This window comes from Leptonychotes weddellii, chromosome 3, assembly GCF_054177405.1.
Source record: "Leptonychotes weddellii isolate Sample4059 chromosome 3, ASM5417740v2, whole genome shotgun sequence".
NCBI classification, from domain to species: domain Eukaryota; kingdom Metazoa; phylum Chordata; class Mammalia; order Carnivora; family Phocidae; genus Leptonychotes; species Leptonychotes weddellii.
The window spans coordinates 74,338,497-74,363,034 of NC_138371.1; the positions used below are offsets into that span (position 1 = coordinate 74,338,497).

The 24,538-nt window shown below is 34.6% G+C and overlaps 1 protein-coding gene across 8 annotated transcripts in view; it reads right to left on the reverse strand.

The window, feature by feature from the left end:
• Positions 1 to 24,538, reverse strand: part of MBD5 (methyl-CpG binding domain protein 5) — a 433,945-nt gene that overhangs the window by 78,280 nt on the left and 331,127 nt on the right. The window contains exon 6 of one of the 8 annotated variants that reach the window (XM_081814475.1): positions 16,873 to 16,917. The exons of the other annotated variants lie outside the window; for them this stretch is intronic. The gene's annotated coding sequence lies outside the window, so the exon portion shown is untranslated. The remainder of the gene's footprint in view (positions 1 to 16,872; positions 16,918 to 24,538) is intronic. 8 annotated transcript variants of the gene reach the window in all.

Here is a 24,538-nt window from a genome sequence, read left to right on the forward strand (position 1 = left end):
AACAAGTAAACTCATAGGGAAAGGTTTTGATCTAAAAAGATTGCTGACTACTCTTTTAACTATAGAAACCAACTGATGGTTACCAGAGGGGATGGGGCGGGCGGGGGGGGATAGGTTAAATAGGTGATCAGATTAAGGAGCGCACTTCTGATGAGCACTGGGTGTTGCATATAAGTGCTGAATCATCAAACTGTATACCTGAAACTAATATTATGCTGTATATTAACTAACTAGAATTTAAATAAAAACTTAAAAAAATAAAAAGATTATTGACTGAATGTATATTTATAGATTACAGATTGAAATGTTTAATTGTAAGTATTTTTTAATGACTCTTTGCTTTAACACATCTTTTCAATTAATAAATCAACTACAGGTTCAGATTGTGATGGATAAGGGGCCTTCTCTATTACTGTTACAAAAGCAATATTTGTGACAGAGTATGAATTCATTTTGAAATGATGAAGCTGTTTGGGATTGAAGGTCTATTTTCTTTTGATTCTCATTATTTTAGAAACATACTGATAAAGAAGTTATTATATAATTATTGAATGAAGAATCTTTAGTGAGAAATAAACTCTGAAAACAGATATACTTAACAATATCCTAAAAATAATTAACACCAAAAAATGACAGAATTACAATCAGAAAGTAATCAATCCACAGTCAACATACATTTCTCAGAAACTGATAAATCAAATAGGCAAGAAATTAATAAAGATATAAATGATTAGAACTACACAAAATGCTCAATCTATTGATGGACATCTTGGCTCTTTCCATAGTTTGGCTATTGTGGACATTGCTGCTATAAACATTGGGGTGCCAACCCCTTCAGATCATTACATTTGTATCTTTGGGGTAAATTCCCAGTAGTGCAATTGCTGGGTCATAGGGTAGCTCTATTTTCAACTTTTTGAGGAACCTCCATACTGTTTTCTAGAGTGGCTGCACCAGCTTGCATTCCCACCAACAGTGTAGGAGGGTTCCCCGTTCTCCTAACTCATTGCATTAAATTTTCCTTTTCATTAAAAAAGAAAGATCCATATGTTATAGAAAATTAGGGAATATCTTAAGAAAGTACAAAGTTAAAATCACAACATCTAGAGAATATCATTATTAACATGCCAGTTTGTCTTTCCAGTCTAGATTTTCTAGAATAACTGTAAATTTGTCTTTATGTAACTGAGATTATGCTGTTATGTCCTAATTTTCCACTTTATATTATTATTATTATTTTTTTTAAAAGATTTTGTTTATTTATTTGAGAGAGAGAGAGAATGAGAGAGAGCACATAGAGAGGGGGTTGGGTCAGAGGGAGAAGCAGGCTCCCCGCCGAGCAGGGATCCTGATGCGGGACTCGATCCAGGGACTCCAGGATCATGACCTGAGCCGAAGGCAGTCGCTTAACCGACTGAGCCACCCAGGCGCCCCCACTTTATATTATTTTTAATGTGGTATCAGGCCATTAAACATTTTTGTTTCTATGTAATAATTTTAATGAATATTATATTATTTATAACTTATTATAAATATGATATGATACGAGAATGATAAATTTATATTATATGTGTACATCATAATTCATTTCATTAATGTTAAACTTTTATACTGCTTCCAATTTATGCCAGGTGAATAATGCTAGAACTGACAATGCTGGGTCAATTTTCTACATTTTTAGTGATTGGTTTTGCATAGATACCTAGAACTAAAATTATTTAATAAAGAAAAATAATTTTGACTAAGCAGTCTCCTATGGGTAGAACCAAAGGCTAGGGGACCAGCCTCATCTCTTCTCTGTTAGGTTTATCTTGTTAGATATATTGTGCATATCTGCTTTGAAATTATTTATTCACTAATTACAAATTTCTGTATAAACTCACAGATTAAACTCATAGCATTGTATCTAAGTGTCAAAAAAAGCACATTTCTATGAATTTATCCTTATAAAATTTCAACTTATATTTTGAGTTATAATACAGATAGATGGAGATTGATCACTGTTTCTATTTTGTTATAGATTTTTATTTTCATCAATTAAAACTTGCCTCATTTACCTCAATAAACACTTTTTCCCCATTAAAAAAAAATGCTCAATCTAACGGAAATACACAGAAGATTATACAAATCAGTAAGAATTATAAATGCATATTTTAAAAAAGAGCACATGAGATGGAAAAAATTAGCACAGTATGGTGGTTGAGAACATAGATTCTGGACCCAGACTGGTGGAATTAAAATTTCAGCTCTCTTACTTGTGTAGACTTAGGGTATGTTACATTTCTGTCCCTCAGTTTCCTCATCTGCAAAATGAAGATAATAATCTTATCTACCACATAGTGTTGAGCAAATTGAATAAATAAAGATTTGTTAAGTACTTAGTGCTTGGACCATAGTAAGTATTATGTAAATATTTGGTAAATAAATAAAAATAACTGGCCATAAAGACAATCTCAAAGATTCCAAATAACTGAAATCACATAGAATGTATCATCTGATTAATTTTCATAAATATAGAAATTAATTTTTTATTAATTAATAGAAAATTTTAAGAAAATAATATCCCCAAATACCCCTGTGTTTGCAAATTTGAAAAACAGTGACTCATATATAGGCAGCCTTGAAAGTCAATATGAGGTCAGATCATAAATTTATAGCATAATCCAAAATGTGACCTTATTTGCCAGAACATGCCTTATTAGGCAAGACAGCAGTATGAACAGAGTTGGATTTCTGGGTTATTGAGTATAGGCATGGAAAAAGCAAAAACAGAAAATATCACATTTGCAATTTAATATCGAACTGCTCTTAAAAAATATACACAAATACCCACAAGGGGTGTGTGTGAGAGAGAATGATAAAGTAAATATGGCAAAATGTTAATTGTTGAATTTGTACATGTAGATAATAAATAGATACATAGATAAATAGATAATAGATTACCTAATAAATAGATAATTTACATAAACTATAATAACTTCTTGGTAAGTCTGAAATCATTTCAAAATAAAAAGTTTTAAAAATATAGGGAAAACGGGCGCCTGGGTGACTAGGTTGGTTAAGCGTCTGCCTTCGGCTCAGGTCATGATCCCAGGGTCCTGGGATCGAGCCCAGCGTTGGGCTCCTTGCTCAGCGGGAAGCCTGCTTCTCCCGCTCCTCCCTGTTCTGTCACTATCTGTCTCTCTCTCTCTCAAATAAATAAATAAAATCTTAAAAAAAAATGTAGGGAAAACACAAACAAAAGTAAAATAGGACCAGAGTTGTGGAGATGGGTGAGCAAAAGAAAGAGGGGCAATGAAGTTTGAGATATGGCAAATATGTTAATGAGGATATGGAAAACAGAATCTAAACTGGAATAAAGGTCTATATGAAGTTAAAGAACATGCAGTACAGGTATAAGGGAAGGAGGAAAGGAAATATAAGTAGATAAAAGGCAGGAGAAATAGTCTGACCTGAAGCAGTTAAAATGTTGGGGAGATAAAATATAGCCTCATGAAAATTATAAGGCAAAGTGATTAAATGCTTAAATAAAGGGCAAAGTAAAATTCTGCATAAGGTCAGAAAAGGTTAATATAAAGGGCTACTGTACTTTTGAATCTCTTCCTTACTTCGCCTAACTCCCTCAGCCTCATATATGGGTTGGAATAACTCAAATTTAAGGTAAAGAATATTTAGAAAGAAAGAAAGAAAAGAAGGGAGAAAGGAAGAAAGAAAGAAAGAAGGAAAATAAAGATGTGGAGGCTATAGAAATTGAGAAAAATAACTCTAATCCATCTTGTACAATGGAGAAGGACGGAATTTGAGAGGGGGAACAGCTAGAGAAGGTAAAACCTTTTGGAGAAGTTGATAGAAATGGGCCCCTTTATAGGTATTTATGCAAAATGGGATTGGTCTTGAATATTGACTAAGGAATTGGTTTTGCATATTTAGCAAGACAAACAACTACTATATGAGATATAGTTAATAGAAATAAAGAAATAAAACTGTCAGTACTTGAAGTCAATGTGGTCATTTATTCAGAAAGCTCACACTGAAAAATTATTAGAACCAATGACAAAGATATTTAGAGGATAGTTGGGTATAAAACCAACATACAAAAACAAGAAAGGGATAATTACCCTATCTAATAGTAAATTATATTAAAAAGCTGTAGTATTGGGGCACCTGGGTGGTTCTGTCAGTTAAATATCTGACTCTTGGTTTCAGCTCAGGTTGTGATCTCAGGGTTGTGAGATCGAGCCTGGTGTCAGGCTCCTTGCTCAGTGCAGAGTCTGCTTGAGATTCTTTCCCCCTCTTCCTGTCCCTCCCCCTCCCGCCCCTCCCCCTGCTCTCACTTCCTCTCTCTAAAATAAATAAATAAAATCTTAAAAAAATTAAAAATAAATAAAAAGTTGTAGTATTGATGCGAGAATAGGTAAGTAGTGTAATAAAAGGGAGTGGCCACCAATAAACCTATAGATAGGCAAATTTAGTTCATCATATAGATGTCACTTTAATTCTGTAGGAAAAGGATGGTCAATTCAATACATAGAGTTGGGAGAATTGGATACCCACTTGGAAGAAAAATAAGTTACTTCCTTGACTCACGTAATTCACAAAACATATTCCAGGTGATTCAAGACTTAAATAAAAAACACTAAATCAAACTAAAATATAAATGTATTAAGACAGTATAAAAGAATATGTTTATTTGTGCCATATTTATGGAGGCCTTCTAAAAGAGATGAAAACCAAATGCCATAATGAAAAAGACTGCTCAATTTGACTATATCGAAATTTAAAACCTCCATTCAGCAAAAGAATCACCAAAAAACTTAAAAAATAATTGATAGGCTGAGGAAAATATTCACAAGATATTTAACGGTCAAAGCCTTAATATCTGGAATGTATAAAGAGCTTCTAAAATCAGTAATAAAGAGATAAGAAGCCCAAAAGAAAAATGGACAGTAAATATGGATATGCTGAGAAGAGGTAAAGCAAAAGGCCAGTAAATTTAAGAAAGGATGCTCAATCTTAGTAGTAATCAGAAAATGCAAAATAAAGCAATAAGGAAGTATCACTTTTCACTCATAAGACATGTAAACATTTTTAAAATATTGGTAATATCAAGTTTGGTTGAGTATGGGAAAACTAGTGTCATAAACTGGTAGAGGGACAAACTGTTACCTCCTTTTAGAAGGGTAATGTATCAGTATCGATATGAATTTAAAACATGCATATCTTTTGACACAGCAATCCTTCTTCATCATGTATGGAAAAATAATCAAATTTGTGCACAAAGAATTATGTAAGATGATATTCACAGTAGCACTAATTCATTAGAATGAAAAACACAAAACAACCTGAATGCCTATTAATTAGAGAATAGGTAAATAAATAATGTAACATTTATAATATGGAAGATAATACAACACTTAAAAGAGGTAGTTCTATAAGTGATATGGAAAGATTTCTAAGACATACTGTCAAGTGAAGAAAAGCAAGTTGAAGAACATATTCTAAGTGTAAAAACATTTAGGTGACATTTAAATATCACACATAACGTTGTAGTACTTTTAGTATCTATAGATGCTGAAATTGGATTCCCTTTTACATAAAATACCATGAATTTCCAACCTTTCCTTCCTTGGGTGGTCTTAGTAAAAATAATCTTTGTATCTTAATCTTCAGAGACTAAAATTACATGTTAATTCAAACAAACATGTATTGAGTACCCACTATATAAGTTCTCAAAAACAAATAATACATGGTACAATTCCTCCAAACCTTTTTGGAAATCACTTGGGAGCTTCACTTAAGTGGCATGAAGCAATCAAGTACTTAGAAGAGAATTATGTTTATTTTCGGCAATGGACACAAAGTTCTACTTTCAAGAACTGATTTAGGCATAAATTTGAACACATAACAGAGGTGTATGAGGTTCAATTACTCATATTAAATACAGGTTTTCTATGTTCGTTACCATGGACTTTAATATTTTATAGCAAAAGGGCCTAAAATGCTAACATAAGCTTTTATAAAAGCATTTGACTTTGTTTTTATTATGTAGATTTCCTTAGCATTCTTTAGCTTATAATTCAAAGTTTTTCCTCGATGACTTAAAATGCTTAAAAGAATTTTTGGGGGACCAAGAATGAAAACAGGACAGTGACCTTAATACTAACAATGAACACATCAATGTATTATATTTGAGTTTTAAGAATACTCAGCATGGGAGAAACTTGGGCATCGGGACCAGCTGGGACTCTAAAACACTAAAGTTGGCTTAGGAGGCTTTAGGAACATGGGGAGATAAGATGATGCAAGCAATTTCATTTCTGGGCAAATCAATCTAATGTTAACGAAAAAATTTCCATGGCAACTTAAAACACAGGCAAAGGAACAGAATAAAAAAATAAAGCTTTTTTTAGTTCTATTTTTTTTTATTTTTTAAAGATTTTATTTATTTATTTGACAGAGAGAGACACAGCGAGAGAGGGAACACAAGCAGGGGGAGTGGGAGAGGGAGAAGCAGGCTTCCCGCGGAGCAGGGAGCCCGATGTGGGGCTTGATCCCAGGACCATGGGATCATGACCTGAGCCGAAGGCAGACGCTTAATGACTGAGCCACCCAGGCGCCCCAAGCTTTTTTTAGTTCTAACCATAGGTACCATTTGAAGATTTTACTCCTTACTGTAGCTTTTTGTTTTTAAACTTCCAATTAGAATATGCTTTAATATTTTTATTTTTATAGTTTTCAAGATGGATACTAATGACTCAGATTAACCAATCAGCTAATAAACTAATGACTCAGATTAACCTATCAGCTAATAAATTAGTCTCTACTGACTTACAAAGTATCTAAAAAAGGTAACATAGCTTCACGGAGCATATATTAATTTAGCTCACTAGCTGAGCAGTATTACTAGTTATTGATTCATTATATTGGTCAGAAAGATATCTAAATTAGAATCAGAAAGCAGAAGTTGACAAATAAATCATCTACTAAACACAGCAGACAACTACAAAATATAGCTATGAATTTTTACACTAAAAACAAGAGGGACAAATAAAAGGAGTTTGTCATATTTGTAAGAAAATAATCCTGAAACCCTCAAGCAAACTTCAAATTTAGACTACCAGGTCATTTCCTACTAGTAATAAACAATTAATAGATAAATCTGAAGATATGACTGCAATGATAATTTTAATGCTTCAAGCATGAACACTTCAATAGACAACTGCAGTAATAATTTTTATATTTTAATCATGAACACTTCAACAGATGAAATCACTAAAAAAAATGCCAGGATATTATAATACAAGCACTAAGATTTACCTGTATTATATGACTAATACTGAATAATAAAGAGATAAGATTCTGTACCATTTCATATTTTCAATCATGGTTTTATATCAAACATTGCCAAACAGCTCACTACTACATAAGTTTTATTTTTTAAAGAAAATTCCTCAATCTACTTCATATATATAAAGATTCATATAAATACATTTTAATATATATACAAGAGCCACTGAAAATTTTCATTAATCTTACAAAATACAAAAGAAGATACCATAAAAAATTAAAAATGAAATTATATTTAGCAAAAATGCATGTTTTGAGATGATGTTGATGTTAATCTTTTTCATTGTTCATCAATAGATGCACAAGGGTAATTGGCTCACAGTGAATTAGTAATTTAGATAATGAGAATTTTACAATACCTGTCTTTTTTTCCCTCATTGGACTTTTTAATACTTTCGTATTAAAGAAAATCTTGGTCATAAAGTGAATTTTATTCTGAAACTTTATGATCTGCTTTCTAATATGTTTATTCATTCATTCACTCATCCAAAAACCTCAACCAGGTATGAACTCAAATGAAATTATTTAAATCCTTCCTTAGGGCCTACTACATATCAGACCTAGTTCTAGGCACTGGGGACATTGCATTTGGGAGGCTTACATTGTAGTGGTGGCGACACAACATAAACCAATAAGCAAATACATAAATAAAATAACTGCAGGTCATGTTAAGTGCTATGAAAGAAATAAACAAGGGCCTAAGAGAAAACAAGGAAGGGGGGGCCGGGGTGGAAAGAGAGATCTCGTTCAGAGACAAGGGGAGTCCTCTCTGAGGAGGTGAAATTTGAGAGGCCTGAAAGGATGAGAAAGAAACTGGCCATAAGAATCTGGGGCGGGGGACACAAGTACTCCAGGCAAGGGAAACAGCATGCTGGACATGAGCTGGGTGTGTTCTAGAACGGAAGTTAAGATTGATGTCGCTGGAGTGTAATGAGGGAAAGGGGGAGTGGCACGAGATGAAGTTAGAGAAACAGGCAAGGAAGGAACAATGTAGGGCCACCTTATTCATAATCATGTTTTGCATTTTATTTTATTTTAACTGCAATGGGAAAGCAACAGAAGAGTTTAAGCAGAGGGGTGACAGACCCTAACTGCACTTGAGGAAGGTATTTCCTTTTAGCTGTGTTAAGAATGGACTGGTAGAAGCAATCTGCTAGAAGTCTTTGTGATAAAAGCTGACAAAATTTTGGATGCCTATTCACAGCGGCCTCTTAAAAGTACTTCTTTGTATTTAACTGAATAATAATAGGCACAATTGGAATAATTGGAGAAATGGGTCATGTTATCTGGGGGACTGTAATAGTCTAGGACATGCACATTGGGAGTGGTTACCTAGGTATTTTAGACTTTGGAAAGCATATTTCAAAGTATTCAAAGAGGCAAAAGTGCATTGTAAGCATCTATTATAAGGAAGGCAAAAAAGATTTTGAAGTTATTAAAAAAAGAACATTCTGACCATAGCCATACAAACAGCCTAAGCCCAAAGATAAGAAACCAGAGAGAAATGTGTAGAAGCTCAAGGGGTTGTACAGGGAGCTTTCTATATTGCTTAGGTATAAAGAGGCTGTGTATAAAAGGCAAAAGGAAAGGCAGATAAACCTGATTCAGCCTTCAAGACCTTGTATGATTTGACCTCTGACTACCACATTTTGTGAGTGTCTTTCCCTGACCACATTTTATAAGTGTCTCTCCAGTCATGTCCTTTTTTCTGTTCCCTGAATATGTCAAACTTATTTTTTACTTTGGGCTTTTGAAGTTGCTGTTCTTTGTTCTAACTCTTCTAATATTTGAGCTCCAATATCACCTTAAAATGTCATCTTGTTTATTTTCTTCATAGCATATATTCATAACTTAAATAAAATTACTGTTTATGTGTTTATTGCCTTTCTCCCATCACTAGAATTTCAGTAAGAGAGCAAGGACTTTGTCTATCCTTTTCATGGCATTATCCTCAGTGCTTAGCATAGCATGTGGCACATTATAGGCCTTCAATAAATACTTATTGAATGGAAAGAAGGAAGAAATGTAGAAGGGAGGGAAAAATGAAAAGGCATCTGAGAAAAATATCAAAAAGTTTATCAAATCCAGAATGAAGTGGAGTTTAGAAAAATCCTAAAGATATAAAAGGTACTTTTAAAGTTATAATTGGAACATGAAGATTAAGGGATACTTGGGCAAACAACTGCAATAATAAAATGAAATTGAAAGAAAATTAAATTTCAATTTGTTTCTATTTTCTTGAAAAAAGAGAATAAATCTATGTCAAAATGAAAAAAATTATCTGATCAAGAATAAATCATAAAGTACTTATGGCTTCCAGTCAAGATGGAATAATAGGGGTGAGATTTGCCCTCTTGCTTGAAAGAACGCCCACCCAGAAAAAAAACAGGCAAAATATATGAAACAATTTTTTTTTTTAAAGACACCAGACAGCAGGCAATCAAAGGAGACAACCAGGAAACAAAGGAGAAGAGCCCTAGAACTGCCTTAACTTATTGCCTTGAGTGAGTTTCCAGTCTATGTGCAGAGAGGGTGAACCCAGTTGGAGCTCAACGGGTCAGGGGAGACCAAGGCAGTGTGTATTTTTCAGGACAGAGTACTGGAGAAGAGTCCCAGAGAGAAAGAAATGCAGAGATCTGCAGAGGGTCCCCCCAACTTTTTAAATATAGGGCTTGACCTGTACTTTATTATTTTTTAAAGTTAGCTCTATGCCCAACATGGGGCTTGACCTCATGACCCTGAGATTAAGAGTCACATGCTCTACTAAATGAGCCAGCCAGGTGCCCCAGAGGGTTCCCTTTGAATATTTAGCATAGTACTGGGCAGTGAATGCAATGAGGAAACTAACTGAAGCTGAGGAAAGAATTCCCTGAAAGGATAAAGCAAATGCACTTGACACACTGGGCTGGGAACTAAAACACTTCATAACTCATGAGATGTAAGACAGAATACTCAGAAGGTCTTGCTTAGTAGTGGGGAATAGGTAGACTTAGATAAAACACTTTTTGGTATTGCCTAATGAGTTTTAAAAGCAAGACCTGAAAGGATCAAATTATTATTTCCAAGTAATTTAACTGCAATCCAGAGCAAACCTGAAAAATATTTAAATGCATACAAAAATACCCAGGACCCAACAGAGAAAATTCACAATGTCTAGCATCAAATAAAAATCATCACACATGGGGGCACCTGGGTGGCTTGGTCGGTTAAGCTCTGATTTTGGCTCAGGTCATGATCTCAGGGTCCTGGGATTGAGCCCCTTGTCAGGCTCCCTGTTCAGCGGGGAGTCTACTTGTGCCTCTCTCTCTGCACTCCCCCCTACTCATGCTCTCTCTCTCTCATTCTCTCTCTCAAATAAATAAATAAAATCTTAAAAAATTATCACACATGGAAAGTAGCAGAAAAATAAAACACATAGTGAGGTGAAAAATCAGTCTTAGATGAACTTCCAGGGAACTATATTGAATGAAAAAAGCCAGTCCCCAAAGGTTATATATTATAGGAGACCATTTATTTAACATTTTTGAAATGACAAAATTATAACTGACTGAGCCACCCAGGAGCCCCTGAAATGACAAAATTTTAGAAATGGAGGACAGATTAGTTGCTGCAGGGGTAGGGATGGGGGTAAGGTGGGGGCGAGATAGAAGGGGGTTTGGTTATAAAAAGACAAGAAGAGGGATTCTTGTGGTGATGGAACTGTACCTTGACTGTGGTGGTGGATGAAAGAACCTAAACATGGGATAGAATGGTACAGATCTAAAAACACACAGGCACAAAAATGAATACAAGTAAAATTAGGGAAATCTGAGCAAGATCAGTGCTTTGTATCAACACATTCTGGCTACGATATTTTACTAGTTTTACAAGGTGTTACCATCAGGGAAAAGGGGGTAAAGGGCACAGGGGATTTCTCTGTATGACTCCTCACAACTGCATATGAATCTACAATTAATAAAAATTTCAATTAAAAATATCAATTAAAACTGATCCAGATTGACAGATTTTAGAATTAACAGATAAGAACATTAACACAGGGCGCCTGGGTGGCTCAGTCGTTAAGCGTCTGCCTTCGGCTCAAGTCATGATCCCAGGCTCCTGGGATCAAGCCCTGCATCGGGCTCCCTGCTCTACGGGAAGCCTGCTTCTCCCTCTCCCACTCCCCCTGCTTGTGTTCCCTCTCTTGCTGTGACCCTCTCTGTCAAATAAATAAATAAAATCTTAAAAAAAAAAAAAAAAAGAACATTAACACAGTTATAACTGTATTCCAAATGTTCAAAAATATAATGAAATATGCAAGATAGTAAAAAAAAAAGACTTAAACTTAACTTCCGGAGATGAAAATTATAATTTATGAGATGAAAAATACACTGGATGGGATTAACAGCAGGTTAGACATTGCAGATTAGTAAACTTGAAGACATAATAATAGAAACTATCCAAAATCAAACAAAGAAAAGAGACTGGAAAAAAAAAATAGAGTATCAGTGATATGTGGGGCAATTCACATGGCCTACTATATGTGTAAGTGGAATCCCTAAAGGAGGGGAGAGAGTGGGGGACAAAAAACATTTGAAGAAATAAAGGATGAAATTTTCCCCGATTTGATTAAAAAAAAACTATAAACTCAGAGATTTAAGAAGCAAAAAAAACCCCAAGCACAAAAAGCATAAAGAAAACTACACTAAGGTACATCATAATCTAATTGTTCAAAATCAGAGAAAAGGAAGAAGTCTTAAAAACAGCTAGAGGGGGGAAAATATTATGTACATAGGAACAAAGATAAGGATGATAGTAGATTCTTCAGTGTAAACAATGCATGTGAGAAGACTGTGGACTCTCATCTTTAAAGTACTAAAAAATTCCCTAAACCTGTCAACCTAGAATTCTATATACAGCAAAAATATCTTTCAAAAATGAAGGTAATATAAAGACTTTCAGATATACAAAAGCTGGATCACTAGCAGACCACCAGTACAAGTACGGTAAAGAAGACTCTTCAGGAAGAAGCAAAATAATACCAGATTGAAATAAGGATCTAAGATAAAGTAATGAAGAGCATCAGAAATAGCAATTATATGACTAAACATACATCTCTCTCTCTTTCTTTTTCTTTTAAGTTAGCTCCATGCCCAGTGCAGAGCCCAGGGTGGGGCTTGAAATCATGACCCTGAGATCAAGACCTGAGCTAAGATTAAGAGTCAGACGCTCGACTGACTGAGCCACCCAGGCACCCCTAAACATACATTTCTTATATCTTACAAACATATTTTTATATTTAAAATTTTAAAAAGATATTGACAATTTAAATTTTTAAAATGTAGTGTAAGGTTTATAACACATGAAAAAGTAAAATATATGATAACTATACCACAAAAGCCAAAAGAGAAATGGCAGTACACTAATTATAAGGTTCTAATACTACAAGTGAAGTGATATAATATCACTTGAAGGTAGATGATGAGAAGTTAAAGATGTATATACTACAAACCCAAAACAAGCAATAAATAACAAAACAAAGAGTTGTATCTAAAGAGCCATTAAAGGAGATAAAAATGGAATCATAAAAAGTACTCAATCCAAAAAAGGACAGAAAGAGAGGGGGAAAAAGAACAAAGAACAGATAGGACAAATATAAAATGGGAAACATGGGACAAATAGCAAAATGATAGATTTAAACCTAACTATATCAATAACCATATGAAATGTAGATGGTCTGAGCACCAAATTAAAAGGCAGAGATTGTCAGATTGTAGGTCTACAATCAGACAGGAAAAAGAAAAAAAAAGGCCCCATCCAAATTGATGAGAAAGAAATAAAATTGTCACTATTTCTAGATGACATAATACCATATCTAGAAAACCCTAAAGACTCCACCAAAAAACTGTTAGAAGTAATAAATGAACCAGTAAAATTGCAGAATACAAAATTAATATACAGAAACTGGTTGCATTTCTACACACTAATAAAGTAGCAGAAAGAGAAATTAAGAAAAAAATTCCATTTATAATTGCAACAAAAAGAATAAAATACCTAGGAATAAACTTTACCAAGGAAGTGAAACACCTGTACTCTGAAAACTATAAAACATTCATTACTGAAGTTCAAGATGACACAAACAAATGGAACGATATTCCATGTTCATGGGTTGGAAGAATTAATATTTGTTAAAATGTCCAGTCTACTCAAAGCAATCTACATATTCTTTGTAATCCTTATCAAAATACCAACAGCATTTTTCACAAAACTAGAAAAAATAATATTAAATGTGTGTGGAATAACAAAAGACCCTGAATAACCAAAGCAATCTTGAAAAAGAACAAAGCCGGAGGTATCACAATCCCAGATTTCAAGATATATTATAAAGCTATAATATCCAAAACAGTATGGTACTGGCACAAAAACAGACACATAGATTATGGAACAAAATAGAGACCAGAAATAAACTCATTTTTTGGGTTGTTTTTAAGGATTTATTTGTTTATTTGAGAGAGAGAGAGAGAGCATGCATAAGTGGTGGGGGGGTAGAGGGAGAGAATCTTCAAGGAGACTGCCCATTGAGTGAGGATCCCAACTCGGGGCTCAGTCTCACAACCCATTAGATCATGACCTGAGCCAAAACCCAGAGTCAGACGTTTAACCAACTGAGCCATCCAGGCGCCCCATTAACTCATGTTTATATGGTGAATTAATCTACAACAAAGGAGGCAAGAATATACAATGGGGAAGGGTAATACATATATATATATATGGGATATGGAATATATGGAATACATATATATACATATACACACACAATGGAATATCAGTCAGCCATAAAAAGAAATGAGATCTTGCCATCTGCAACATATGGACCTAGAGGGTATTATGCTAAGTGAAATAAGTCAGACAGAGAAAGACAAATACCATATGATTTCACTTATATGTAGAATCTAAAAAAGAAACAAATGAACAGACAATAAAAGCAGAAATACACTCATAAATACAGAGAACAAACTGGCGGTTACCAGAGGGGAGAAGGGTGGGCAGATGGGATAAAGGGGAGTGGGAGGTACAGGCTTTTAGTTATGGAATGAATAAGTCAGTAGGATTAAAGGTACAGCATAAGAAATATAGTCAATGGTACTGTAATAGCTACATTTGTGGTGAGCAAAGCATAAGGTATAGAGTTTTAAATTACTATGTTGTACCCCCAAAACTAATGTAACATTGTGTGTCAACTATACTTCAATAAGTAAAAAACAGATTGGGATAGATGTCTCAATAAAATAAAATGCAATAAAATACTGTGCATGATAATAAACAAATAAATAATAAATCAAAAAGCAAAGCCCAAATGTATACGGCCTATAAAAATCACAACTTAAATACAATGATATAATAGGTCAAAAATAAAATTATGGACAAAAATAAATTCTGTTAACACTAATACAAGAATGCTAGAAGGGGCATTTGTGATAGCCAAAACTAAAAACAACCCAAATATCCATCATAGGTGGACATATAAACTAATTTTCATATATGGAGAAGCAGAATATAACTCAGAAAAAAAAATTATTGACTTATGAAACAGCAAGAATAAATCTCAAAATAATTATCCTGAGTGAAAGAGGCCAAATGAAAAGAGAATGTATACTGTATTATTCCATTTATATAAAGTTCTAGAAAGTGCAAAATAATCTACGGTGACAGCAGTTGAGTGGTTGCCTGGGGACATCAAGGAGAATGGGAAGAAAAGGGAGGTAGGACTGTTGAATCACAAACCTGTACCTCTGAAACAAATAATACATTATATGTTAAAAAAAAGAAGATAGTAGGAAGGGAAAAATTAAGGGGGGGAAATTGGAGGGGGAGACGAACCATGAGAGACTATGGACTCTGAGAAACAAACTGAGGGTTCTAGAGGGGAGGGGGGTGGGGGGATGGGTTAGCCTGGTGATGGGTATTAAAGAGGGCACGTACTGAATGGAGTACTGGGTGTTATACGCAAACAAAGAATCATGGAACACTACATCAAAAACTAATGATGTAATGTATGGTGATTAACGTAACATAAAAATAAAAAAGAATATAAGGAGGGGCGCCTGGGTAGCTCAGTCTTTAAGTGTCAGACTCTTGATTTCTGCTCAGGTCAGGATCTCAAGCCTTGCATCCTGGCTCTGCACTAAGCAGGGAGTCTGCTTGAGATTCTCTTTCTCTTCTCCCTCTGCCCCTCCCCCCACTCACAGGCTGGCACTCTCTCTCATTCTCTCTCTCAAAATAAATAAATCTTTTCAGGATGCCTGGGTGGCTCAGTTGGTTAAGCAGCTGCCTTCAGCTCAGGTCATGATCCCAGGGTCCTGGGATGGAGCCCCGCATTGGGCTCCTTGTTCAGCAGGGAGCCTGCTTCTCCCTCTGCCTGCCACTCCTCCTGCTTGTGCTCTCTCTCTCTCTGACAAATAAAAAAATAAAATCTTAAAACAAAATATCTTTTTTAAAAAAAGAAATGAATATAAGGAAACTTTTGGTGGTTATGGATATGTTAATTTTCTTTATTGTGGTGATAGTTACATGTATGTTAAAACATCAAATTGTACTCCTTATATATGTGTTGTTTACTGGATGTCAACTATATCTCAATAAAACCATTAAAAATAAATAAATAAAAGAAGGAACAACTCTTCCTTACAGAAGTATTCCAATCAATAAATGCAGAAGGAATAAGGGAGATAGAAAATTATTATTAGAACACCACACTAGAAATTGAGCCACACACAATGGAATATCACTCAGCCATAAAAAGGAATGAGATCTGGAATGACCCATCAATAAATTCTAAAACAGTAGGTGAATGTTTAAGAAGAAAGAAGATAATTGCATGGTATCAAAGGATCTCCTTGCAAATATTTATTAATTACAAAGGGGGAAAATAGCAACTTCACAGTGGAGAAACCTGACACACACACCCTAAACCAAGTGATCAAGGTTAACATCATCAATAATAATATATATCAACATCATGTACCACTTGCTATAATGCCCTGAGGAGGGTACATCACTTCCAATATTTGTTCCCCAAATGAATAATCTCAATTTAATCAGGACAAAATATCAGATAAACACAACTGAGGGACACAACAGAATGCCTGACTAGTAATCAAAATGTCAAGGTGATAAAAAGATAAGGAGAGACTAAGGAACTCTTACAGATTGGAGGAGACTAAGGAGACATGAAAACTAAATATAATGTGGGATCCTGGACTGCATCTTGGGGAGAAAAAGTACATTAATGGAAAAAGTGGTGACATCAGAATAAAGTCTATGGTTTGGTTAATAATATTGTAACAACATTAATTTCTTAGTTTTGGTAATAGGATGATGGCTATTCAGGGTGTTAACCTTAGGGGAGGGTAGGTAAAGGCTATATGGAAATGCTCTGTACTATTTTTGCAATTCTTCTACAAGTCTAAAATTACTGTAAATAAAAAACTTTAAAGAATAAATCACAAGCTTGGACAAGTGAAAAAGTAGTAACAGATCTCTTACCTATTTTAGCAGATCTTTTATTTGTATCTTGACCTACATAATTGCCTGAAAAAAAATGAATGAGGGAAACCTGGAGATGAAACGACTAGATTGATGGTAATTTTGAAGAACTATAGAGAATAAAAGAGATGCTAGAAGACTAGATAATGAAACAGTTTCTAATTTTTTTAAAAAGGAAAACAATGTGGACATCTCAAATTATAAACCAATCAGGCTTTAAATCATGCTTTTTAGCCTTGTAAGATTTTAGAAGGAATTAATGAAAAGACAGGTTTACATGTATTTAGGAAGGAAGATAGTAGTAACTATGAGCTAGTTCAGCTTCACCAGGAACAAGTTAGGTCAGACCAACCTTAATCACTTCTGAAAGGATTGCTTGCTTGGCAGATATAAAAAACAAAAAAGCTCTACTCTAGACCTAGTAACTTTGATTTCAAGAAGGTATTTAGCAAAATCACTAGAAATCTTGTGGACCAGATGGTAAAATAAGAGCTAGATGGTATTTTAAAAGTTGTATATACTTGTTATTCACTGAATGACTATTTACAGGTTTAGGACTCAGTCTCTACACTCAATCTCCTATTAGAATTCTCTACTGGCAGATCAAAAGGCTTTCTCTGCAGTCCTATCAGATAAACATTTTCCATTAACTAGGATGAAGATAAACTGAATTGGAAGAATGGCTGATGACTACAGAACAGAATTAGGATCCAAATATTCTTAAATGAATTTTGAAAAAAAAATCTTAAGAAAATAAGATTAAATGGAAGATAGAGGAGATATAATTTACAGTATATGATATAAATTTTTTTTTTTTTGGCTAACTGCAAGTTCACTAAGTCTTTCTGTACAACGCAGTTGGTAAAAGGGTTAAGAGGATCATACTTATCAGAGAGTAATATTCATCCTAAATCAGAATGTGAAATTCTTCTGATAAACTGGAAGCATTTTCATATTTCATTCATCAAATTTCTTTAATTCATAGAAAAAATGGGAATAAATAAATCTTTGTGAAACAAGAGCTATGAAAACAATGAGCTAGAGAAAATAAACAAGAAAAGACAAATTCTTTTAATCACTGGTAGATTGTGACGTCACATTCCTGTTATATCTTAAGTGCTAGCCTTACTTTAACTAGAACCAGTTCTACCTTTATTTTATATATTAGGATCCTATAAAATCAATCTTTTAAAATATAAGGATTAGAAGACAGAAGAATAGGGGCCACAGGACAGACACCCATGAATTAACCAGAGAATAAAAAGCCAAATATAATCAAGTAGGCCATGTAATCAGCTTGCCAGGATTGTCAGTCTTTGCTAAATAGTTTGCTTCAGCATAAATCCTTTTCCATTTCATGCATTTATTTCACAGAGAGACACTAAGGGCCTGAACTAGAATTCTGAGAGTGAGAGTAGAGAGAAGGGATAAAATTGAGTAATATTTGGGATCTGAAATAAGCAAGTCTTAGTAAATATATGGATGTGTGGGGCCTGATAGTGATGTAGGAAAGGGATGACAAATAGGTTTTAATTCACATGCTATATCAGTTAGGGCCTGGCAGAAAAAAGACAGTACACTCAAATTGGGTAATCTGTGGAAAACTTTGCCTACAAAGATGTGGGAAAGATTTAGGGCAACTGACAAGGGATAGTGTATGATCCCAGGGCTAGCAATAGGAGACCTATTATCACCCCTAAGTCAGAAATGACCAGTTTCTGGAATTGAAGAGCTTGTTGATGGAAGTTGTGTCTTTCAGTAAAGAAATGCAGACAACCCGTGGCAACTCCTGTAAGAATAAATATCCCAACATCACTCTTGTCCCACTTTCCAGTCTTCTGTGAATGCCTCTGAGCAAACCCAGTTGGAAGAAAGAGGGCAAGAAATCTCTTGAAATAGTCTTGCACAAAGGTGATTGCACAAAGAGCAAGTTAGAGAATAAGCAGGTACCAATCTTGATTGATAGTAGTTGCCTGAAACACCGTGTAGAAAAGGATTCTGTGATATCATTCAACCTCATTAGAATACATAAGCATGAAAGGCATATGCCCATTATGAGAACGGGATGAGGCAGTGTTAGCATGTGCGCTCATGAGTCCTATGTCGGTAATAAGCATGGGATGGAGGAATGACATGTGTGTCATGTTTTCCAACCCTGGACTATGAAGACTTTCACACTTCTAGCTTGCCTGAATGGTAAATGGCCATACCAACAGTGAATAAAAAAAGTACAAGAGAACCAATTTGGGAGTGGGAATGATAAATTCAGTTTGGGTATGTTGACTTTGAAATGTGTTGACTCTGAGATGCTCAAAGATCATCTATAGATATATGAACCTGAAGTTCTACGGAGAAGTTTAGATTGGAAATAGGAGTTTTGGAATCAGTAGTTTATATGTGATAGTTGAAACCATGAAAGTGAAGAGAACACAGAGTAAAAAAAGTAGTAGTTATGTATGAAATCAGGGGAAAATCAACATTTTAAGCAAGGGGCATAGAAAAAGCCCATAAAAAGAAAAAGAGCAAGGAAAGTCAAAAGGTTACAAGCAGCACCAAAGAAAAGTAGATTCATAGAAACCAAGAAAGCAGAAAATTTATAGAAGAAAGTCAAATGAATGTCAAATGTCAAAGAAAAGGCAGTGAAATATGGACTGAAAACTTTCCACTGGATATAACAATTAGAAGATTACTGGTGGCCATGGTTAGAGTAGTTCCAGGAATGTAGTAAGAAAGGAAGCCCAGTTTCAAAGGGATGAGAAGTTAATGAGAGATAAGAATGTGAATACAGCAAATAATAACCTTTTGAGCACAATGGATGAGGTGAAAGGGAAAATGAATTGATGATAGCTAGATGAAAACAGGATTAAAAGAGGAATTTTTTTTAGAGTGACAAACCAAATAAAATTAAACTACGAGGAGAAGAAACTAATGGAGTAAAACTGAATATATTAGAATGAGAGGAGTATAGTTTCTCACCCCTCAATACAGGTGATTGACTGAGGTAAGCACATTAGTTAGTTATCTATTATGAAAAGATGAGTTGAGCCAATTGGATTCTCTTTGTTAGGAGTATGAACTAAGAAATATGTAAATAATTGGCTGATCAGCAGTGTAAAGACAGATTTAAGGGTGGTGATACAGAAAGAAAGGATACTGTACTCAATCAATACCAAAGAAAACCCCAAACAATCCAATTAAAAAATGGTCAGAGGACCTCAATAGACAATTTTCCTAAGAAGATCTATAGATGGCTAATAGACACATGAAAAGATGCTCAACATCACTAATCATCAGGGAAATGCAAATCAAAACCACAATGAGATACTACCTTACACCTGTTAGAATGGCTAAAATCAAAATGACAAGAAATAACAAGTGTTGGTGAGGATGTGAAGAAAAAAGAACCCTTTGTGCACTGTTGATGGGAATGTAAATTGGTACAGCCAATGTGTTAAATGGTATGGAGTTTTCTCAAAACATTAAAAAGAGAAATACCATATGATCCAAAAATTCCACTACTGGGTATTTAACCAAAGAAAATGAAAACACTAGTTTGAAAAGTTATATGTACCCCTATGATTACTGCAGCATTATTTACAATAGCCAAGATATGAGAGCAACCTAAGTGTCTATCATTGACGAATAGATAAGGAAAATGTGATGCATACACACACAAACACACACACAGGAATATTACACAGCTATAAAAAGAGTAAAATTGTGCCATTTGAGACAGGGATGGAGTAAAATAAATCAGACTGAGAAAGACAAATACCATATGATTCCATTCATAAGTGGAATCTAAAAAAAATAATAATCAAACAAAAAGCAGAATTAGACCTATAAATATAGAGAACAAACTGATGGTTGCCAAGGGGAGGGGGTTGGGCAAAATGGGTGAAGGGGAGAGAGAGATACAGCCCTTCAGCTGTGGAAAAATAAGTCACAAGGATAAAAGGCACAGCATAGGGTTATAGTCAGTGATACTGTAATAGTGATGTAAAAAGTCAGATGACAGCTACATTTGTGGTGAGTACAGTATAATATATAAACATACCAAATCACTAAGCTGTACACCTAAAGTTAATGTGACGTTGTGTGTCAACCATACTAAAAAAAAAAAAAAAAGATAATGTAGCAGTAATGAGCCATGTTAAAACTAAAGTTAGAAATAATAAAAACCATGAGTGGCTAAAGAAAGCATCTATAAAGTCTAGCTCTTAGAGAAACAGAAGAGGACAGAGATGTATGGAGAGAGGCAGAGTCTCCCTGAGAGACCATGACCCTCTAAAGGAGATTCAGAGAGAAAGAGAGCTTCCCTTATATCTTTCAAGTTATGGTTTATTGATGTCCTTATATTAGCTCCTCTTTTCTCTTAACATGAATGGGTTTCTGTTCCTTGCATCCTAAACTCCAACCCTAAGACAAGGACTAAAGTAAGTCATGGAGGAGTCAAAATGCAAAGGGTTGTCTTAAACAAGAAAGGAAAATCCAACCCTCAGTGATCTTAAGAAAGAAAGTAAGAAAGAGTGTTAATGCAGGAGTCAGAAGGAAGTCCAAAGCTCAAATACATTTCTCAAAAAAAAATGAAAAAGATTAAAATTAAATGAGTTGGAAAATAACCACAAGGACTCATATTTAGGTCTTTAATCCATTTTGAAGTTATTTTTGTATATAATGTAAGAAAGCATTCTTTTGCATGTAGCTGACCAGTTTTCCCAACATCATTTGTTGAAGGAACCGTCTTTTTCCCATTGGATAATCTTTCCTGCTTTGTTGAAGATTAACTGACCATATAATTGTGGGTTTATTTCTGGGTTTTCTATTCTGTTCTATTGATCTATGTGTCTATTTTTGTGCCAGTACCATAATGTTTTGATTACTACAATGAAGGAAATAATCAACAAAACTAAAAGGCATCCCATGGAATGGGAGAAGATATTTGCAAATGACAAATCAGATAAAGGGTTAGTATCTGAAATATATAAAGAACTTATACAACCCAACATCCAAAAAAAAAAAAATAATCCAATTGAAACATGGGCTGAAGACGGGAACAGACATTTCTCCAAAGAACACATACAGATGGCCAACAGACACCTGAAAAGATGCTTAATAGCATTCATCATCAGGGGAATGCAAATCAAAACCACAAGAAGATATCACCTCACATCTGTTGAATGGCTAAAATCAAACACACAAGAAACAGCAAGTGTTGGTGACTATGTGGAGACAAAGGAACCCTCTTGTACTATTGGTGGGAATGCAAACTGGTGCAGCCACTGTAGAAAACAGCATGGAGGTTCCTCAAAAAGTTAAAAATAGAACTATCCTACAATCCAGTAGTCACACTACTAGGTATCTACCCCCAAAATACAAAAACACAAATTCAAAAGATACATGCACCCCTATGTTTATTGTAAAATAGCTAAATTATGGAAGCAGCCCAAGTGTCCACTGATAGACGAATGGATAAAGAAGCTGTGATATATAGATATATCTCAAATGGAATATTATTCAGCCATAAAAAAGAATGAAATCTTGCCATTTGCAATGACATGGATGGAGCTAAAGAGCATAATGCTAAGTGTAATTAGTCAAAGAAACACAATACCATATGATTTCCCTCATTTGTGGAATTTAAGAAACAAAACAAATGAGCAAAAAACAAAAAACAGAGAGAGGGAGGCAAACCAAGAAACAGACTCTTACCTATAGAGAACAAACTGGTGGTTGCCACAGGGGAGGAGGGTGGGGAATACGTAAAATAGGTGATGGGTATTAAAGAGTGTACTTGTGATGAGCATTGAGTAATGTATAGAATTGCTGAATCACTGTATTATAAGCCTGAAACTAATACAACACTGTATGTTAAATAAACTGGAATTAAAATAAAATAAAATAAGACATATTTGAAAATAGAGATGAAATGAATAAATTCCCAGGAAAATGTGAAACATCACAATTATTACAAAAAGAAATGAAAAACTCAAATAAGTAATAAAGAACTCAAATAAGTAATAAAGAAATTTAGGGATGCCTGGGTGGCTCAGTCAATTAAGCGTCTGCCTTTGGCTCAGGTCATGATCCCAGGGTCCTGGGATCGAGCCCTGCATCTGGCTCTCCCTGCTTGGCAGGAGCCTGCTTCTCCCTCTCCCAGCCCCCCTGCTTATGCTCTCTCTCTCTGTCAAATAAATAAATAAAATCTTAAAAAAAAAAAAAAAAGAAATTGAAGTGGTAGTCAAAGATCACTTTTTTTTTTTTTTTATCAAGTAAACTCCCAACATGGGTAGAGATCAAATATCATGACCCTGAGATCAAAAGTCACTGACTCTACTGACTGAGCCAGCCAGGCACCCCAAAGACCACTTCTCTTAAGAAACCCCAGGACCAGGTTATGCTGGTAGGTTCTACCAAATTTTCAAGATATATATAATTCCTATTTCATGTAAGTTATTTCAGAAAATATGAAAAGAGCAAAAGGTATCCAAGTTATTTATAAAAGCTAATATAGCTATATGCACACAATGAATCATGGAACACTACATCAAAAACTAATGATGTAAGGTATGATGATTAACATAACATAAAAAAAAGCTAATATAATTCTGATTCTAATACAAGATAAAAATAATACTGCAAAAAAACAATCTAGCCATATGGTGAACTTAGTATATGGCAGAAAATAAGAATAGGACCTCATATGTTTGTTGATGCAAAAACGTATTTGCTATTTGCAAAATCTTAAATCAGATTTGTAACATAAAGCAGTAAAATGTATAAGTACTATACTAGACAGTAATAATAACATTTCCTAAATTTCTACCTTAAAGTTATAAGCATGACCTTTTCCTTCCAATTCAGAATTATAATACATTTTCAGTGATTTTTAACAACTCCTCTTCTTACTCCCAATCTGTCAATTTCCCTTCCTTGATCCCTTAGGTGTGTTAGGGTTGAACATGAACATCATGAACATCAGCTCTGTCTCCAGCTTATTGGGGAGGAGGGTGGACTTTCCTTTCAAAGTTGGTGAACTTCAGGTTAGAAGATCAGATTTCCCAAACCAGTATAAAAGTGAGAAGAGATCAGTGTCCTGAACAAGAAAATGTCAGCTACCAGGGCCCCCCCACCCAATCTGGTATGTCTGGTTAACTTGAGTTAGAATAATTTAGAAGCACTGGTTTATAAATCATAGGAATGAATGAAATTAGCAATATGTTCTCTTCTTTTGATTTTTGGGGTGTACAATTTTTCCCATTATGGCTTCACCATCTATTTCCTGCTAATCTGTGAAGATGACATAAGGCTGGAGATGTCTTTGGAAAAGAGATGTCAATCACGAACCATGTTGCTTTTCTGTTTTGTTATTTTAACTAGTAGGAGAACCAGAAAAGTCTGGTTAATGTACTGTTTGCTTTCCTTAATTCTAGACTTTTGACTTGAGGTGATTTATTTCTTTACATTAGTATCCTCGGGGTTAAAGAGGAGATTCTGAAGCCTACTGAAAACAGTTTAGGTGGACATAAATTTAAAAGATTAGACAGGAATATTTTCCCATAGGATTGTCAAACTTCTCAGTTCCCTAAAACATGCAGGTAGTTTCTTTTTCCCTTTGTCTAGAAATTCTCACAGGAGTGAGAGCTGAATGATTTGTTAGAAGGCC